Below are 6181 nucleotides of genomic sequence, written 5' to 3' on the forward strand. Positions count from 1 at the left end.
TTCTTTTATTATTGCTTCTGCTTCATTCAAAATTAAAAAATTGAGACGTACACTTTTGTTTTTTAATCGCCCAAATGTTCTTTCAACTTATTCTATAATTGTAATTATTTTGGATGTCGTTCAAGTGACCATTACCTCAATATGGCGTTAATAAGTTTCTCATTAGTGAGTATGAATGATCTCCGGGTAAATGCAAATCACCAAAGGGTAATGTTCATTTATCAATTTTTGATAAATGTCACTGAATCTAAACACTTTTCATGTACTCTTACTAATAATTACATCAATCAAATAGACACCTAAAAATACAAAACGTTCATTCGAGAATTTTGAACATTTTTAATAATCATGTATACAGAAAACTAATATCAATAATGTTATGCAGACTAATAGAAAATTGATTAAAATAAATTGATTGGAAGCCTAAAATGAACTTTTTGAAATCATTCATCATTGTTGTATTGTAATAAAACTAACATTAATAGCTTATGAATGATTTCCAGGCCAAGATATGTCGCATAACTTGTACAATAACGTTTACACTTTATTTCAACATCATATGGCCAGTATCTCTTACAAATGTAATTCTATCTCCATCTGTCAAAAATGACTCGAGCTTAGCAAGTCTCTATATAGTAAATGAGTTGTCTGGTTTCATTGTCCCCAGCTTCATTTTTCAGTCGAAATAACTTTTATATGGTATTCTGTGTGAGTATGCTTTCTATCGACCTGTTCATTCATTTGGTCGCAAAACCGCAATGTAAAATTATATTTGAAAATTAGCTTTATGGTCAAATTGCACCTAATCCATCAAATTTGAGTTTCACATAGCACAAAATCCACTTAACCCATCACATAGCATATACGTTGCGAGTTGTACGCTCTTTGTATTGAACAACAATTCAATAAAAATACTCTTTTGTTGTCTAGGTGTTGTAAATTGTTTAACTCTTGCCACATAAGAACCGTAAAAACAAGCCTGCAGTGGGCTACTCATACATTCTTCCGGATAGAGTGATAATTGAAAAGGAAATAAGAAAAAAACTCAAATTTATAAGCGTTATAAGAGTATCTAGATGTTCTTAAACAACATGGTACAGTTTTAAAATTGCGCAGTGATTGTAGGTAAACAAATCCGGAAACAGGTTTCACAGTCAAGGCTGATCCTAGGGTATTGGCTGCCCACAATACCAGATATGCCGCCCCTCCAGAGATTTTTTTCTTATTTTGACTAATATTTAACGTTGACGTTATAAACTCTTAAACTCATCTACCTGTATTCGCTCCAAGTGTGACTGCAGCGCCACAGTAAATATGAACTACGAGAGGCTGAGAGGCTGTCAGAGCATGTTTTATTACGTTTTTCAATAGTAAACAGAAAAATTTTGGAATAAAAGTATAATAAATAGTTATAAATTAGTCGTCAAAAATAAATGTGACAATTTAATATTCACTACAAACTTATAATTATCTTGAACAAGCCAAAAACACAAGTAAGTATAATGATAAAATATATAACAGAATGCAGTAAACGTATATAAGGTTAAGTTGCTTTAAACTGTTTTTTCAATGGAATAAGTAAATATTTGCTTAATTAATTAATTTTTCCATTATTTTTAGTTAAACCAAAGATATGGGTATTATTATAAAAACAGGATTTCAGTCAATCAGCCATCAAATAAAATTTCAACCAGAAACTATGACCAAGGGTAAAAATCTTGTTCTTGCTGGACATGTGAGAGAAGTTGAGGACCATCGACGAAACTTTGACAGCTTCTTAACAAAGTCTTGCGTTATTCAACAAACCTCAGTCCACGCTATTCCTTATGTCACTTGATTAGATGTAATTCACAAAAAGATAATTTATTTCATTATGTTATGTAAATTATGTTAAAGTATTATAATTAATAGGTTTTTTATTTTATTATTGCCAACGCCTCGGCGGAGTAACCTGAAAAAATTAGGAATTATGAATTTTGTACCATGATTTATATTTGAAACAAAAAATGCTGACCCATCTGTAAATAATTTAGTTACATTGTTTCCGAAATTATTCAGTATGGTTGTAAGTGTTAAGTTATTTAGATTGGGAATTTCTGAATATAACGGGTTTGATGGTTGGCTGAAATACAGTGCTTTTGTATAGTTCTTCCAATATGAATTGCAGAAGACAGTTATGCGAGAAATAATCAATATTTCATAAATACGGACCGTACTCATAGCAAATTAAGAAATGAAAAATAAAGTTTACTCCCCGTATAAAATTCGGTAAATATCTAACAAATCGTCAAACAAATTAATTCATAAATTTCTTTAAATAAATAGAAATATGGCGTTCTTTAGACCATATATAGACCATATTTCTATTTATTTAAAGAAATTTATGAATTAATTTGTTTGACGAATGAAGACAATGAAATTACACAGTGTAGTGAGAATAAAGTCGATTATGAATTAAATAATATAGATTTAGATATACAAATACAGCAACCGAAAAAAAAAAACTGAAACCAGCTGACAAAGCTTCTCAAGCTTTAGAAGCAATGCAGCAAAAGGTAGTAAATTATCCAGAACACAATTATACCAGTTTAGAAACATTGTGTCAAGTTTTGTCAGCATGTGGTTTTAAACACGAAAATCTGAATAAACGGATGGCAATAACCGAATCAACTCCCTTACAGGTCGGTACATTTTACTCGTCTATTTACGTAATATTCGTAGGACCACAATTAAGAGCATCTGTCTAAATAACGGCGTATAATACCTTCCAATTTATAATGATTCGATTGCCTTTTAATGAATACGTTCTAGCATAAGATATACATATTTTTAAGAGTATTTATAGATAATAAATTTATGAAATGAGGTATCTACGCCTATGGTAGATAAATCAAACAACATTGTCGGCAAGGGTTTTTATAATCTGCAATTGATATGACTGTCCGCTTGTAGATTATAATTCAAAATTTGACCAAAATGGCGCTCCTTTCGGACGAGATATCATATGAACTTAGTTATTTTAGCTAGAGTGAAGTATGCAGTGATAGAAAAGTTAATATTTCAAATGACTAGAGTCGTTATTTAAATATTGGTATACAAAATCTAAACTATTTACATAGTTCAAAATAATTTTGTAAATATAACTAGTAAAGCTACTGTGAGAAAACGCTGAATGTTAATTAATTATTGTGATTTTGTAAGAATTTTTGCAAGTAATTATAAAGTGTCAATTATTACAAAACTTTAACAGACAATTGAATCATAATGGGAAAAACTTACTCAGTGAAAAGTTGTCCAAGTGGACGTAAAATAAAAAGTAACTCAAGTAGTACGTCGAATTCATTATCTTTCTTTAAACCTACAGTATATAAAACATTTATTTTTACATACATTTTTTAATTAAACATTTACAAATTCATACATTTAAAATTTATATAAAGAAAAAATATATCTGTTCTTTTTATTAATTTACAGACTCCGGCAAAATTAGAAATTTGTAAAAATTCTTTGGGTATTGAATTAAAACCTACAGATCACTTATGTCACCTTCATTTTAAGAAGGGACATATAAAGATGTATGAAAAGTTTTATATTAATGGAGAGATGAAAATATTGACAGCAGAGAAAAAGTGCTGAAAGAAGAAGCTATACCAACGATTGAATATCAGTTTATTCCACAGAAGTGATGCTATAGTTAGCAATGAACAAGCTGATAAGAGGTTTGAAGAATCACTAACTAGTAATTGATGAGGCACAGAATATCCAGAAACTGAGACTGTTTTACAATCAATTAATAATATTCCAAATAGCATAACAAAGTTGTCAATATTACCAACATTATGGCTATATTTAAAAAAAGATGAGGTTGAATTTATGCGGATAGATTCAACAAGTAAGAAAGTTGAAAATTGTATACGCTAGAATAAGGATTTATCAATAACTATAAGTATTTCGTAAGTAAGTTAATGTGTTTTGCTACGTATTTTTGAACTTCAAATTATACATGAAACTTTCTTGTGGGTAAACCTTGTCATATTTTACGTAATCGTTTGCAAAACTGTCATTAAACATCTACTATTTTAGAAAAAACTATCGCTCAAAAGCGCCAAGATGAAAATGATGAGAATCTAATTAAACAATGCAAACGTTTAAAAAGTATGGTAGGTAAGTTTCAAACCATGAATTTTTTCATGCTGCAGTTACATTTACTACTGAAAATATACTTTAATAATTATGCTCCCTATCAATTTAACTACTCACATGGGTGAAGAAGTTCTGTAACATTTATTTGAAAGTATCAAAAAACTAATGAACCAGTGAACAAGAACTCTTCGAAAAATGATGATCACGATTATAATGAAGCCATAACTAGGGATGCTGTTCAATAGTACACTACTGGTTACATCGTTCGTAAATTAAAGAAAACTATTAATTGTTGTAACTGCTTACATACTTTACAAATAAATCCAAATGACGGCACACAATTGCAACGAAATAACGTTGTAAACAAAATGAACTTGTACGATGACTTACTTAATGCTAGTCAAGAATTATTCGTACTTACGCAATTAGTAAATCTTTGACGAAACATGGATACTATAAGTCAAATATCAGATGAAATGAAAAAAAAAAGTTTAAAAAAGTTGGGTGCAGCTAACACTTCACAGAACTATCTAAAAAAGTCACTGACTTTACATTGTTTTGCGGGCTCATTTTTTAACTAAATCGGAAACAAACGCTATAAAGCATCCAAAATCAAAACAAAAATTAATAGAAGAATATCTAAATTATTCTTGTAAACTTACTGCATGTAATTTTTTAACTTTTTCATATTACAGATTATACAAATTTCATAATTTCTTTTGATAAAAATAAATATATTTTTTAAACTATACTTATTTCATTTCATTTAATCCTTTCTATAACTATTTATCCAATAAAATTCAATTTGTAAAGTACCGCATACATATTTAACTCAAATTTTACAGTTGTGAAACCGTAAATAAATAAGACTCACAAAAAGCAAATTAAAATTTTTCTCAAGTAATTTCCTCATTTTTGTAAATTATATATTTATTTAAATAGTTTAAATTTTGTCACATAATCTCCAATTCCCGTTATATTTTCTGTTTTCTACGAACGCTAGCATTATATAATTAAGAATGATGACTTTACAAATTTGTCAGCAATTTTTGATATTGCTTTTTTTAATTTCTTTTTATATATCAGTTAATGTTTCTTTCGAATATTTACATATTATATATTACTTAATATATTATCGTTCATATATTATATTAATTATATATTATTTAACGTTTCTTTGAACATTGCGCTATTTCAAAACGAAAGTATTTCTTTTCGCCTATATCCTTTTTCTTAAATTTCTAGTGCTTTATTAAAAATTTACACTCATGCTATAGTAGCACCTCTACCCTCCATAGCCCATGGTCTACAGACCGCCATATTTCTATTTATATAATAAATAAATGAGTTAAATAAATCTCACAAAGCCATGCCACTGCTTATCGCAGACTGTCTAGCGGGAGTATTTCAAAGAAATTGTGTACATACGCCTTCCGACAGCTTCGGCCAATGGAAATGCATTTATGTTTACGATTCGATGTTTTTATTGGTAAACAGTGGAGTTGATGAATCCACATGGCTTGACGGTTTGTTAGATGGTTACCGAATTTTATACGGGTTGTAAACATTTTTTTTTTTCATTTCTGAATTTGGTATGAGTGCCGTGGCTCATTTATGAAATATTGATTATTACTCGCATAACTCTCTTCTGTAATTGATATTGGAAGAACTTACACATATAGTCTAATATGCAATGAATATAAACCTTGTAGAATGTATACGCAAAGTTGGCATCTCCATTTTCTTTTGGAAACTGCTTAGCAGATTCATGCCTTTCCTGCTTTTTGATTTGTCCATGGTAATTTTTTATCTAAAAGAATACCTAAATATTTGAATTCGTCGATGAATGGAATCGTAAAATCAGCCAGGTAAGTAGCATACCAAGACAGTCTTGTCCTGGGAAACACTGAAACACTTGACATAAGAATCATGGGTGAAGTAAAAACATAGATCGTCCGCGTATTGATTCATATTAAATTTGTCATCTATTAATCTGTACAGATCTGCAGTGTAAATGTTGAATAAGGTAGGGCTCAGA

This window comes from Diorhabda sublineata, chromosome 7 (genome assembly GCF_026230105.1).
Source record: "Diorhabda sublineata isolate icDioSubl1.1 chromosome 7, icDioSubl1.1, whole genome shotgun sequence".
NCBI lineage: Eukaryota > Metazoa > Arthropoda > Insecta > Coleoptera > Chrysomelidae > Diorhabda > Diorhabda sublineata.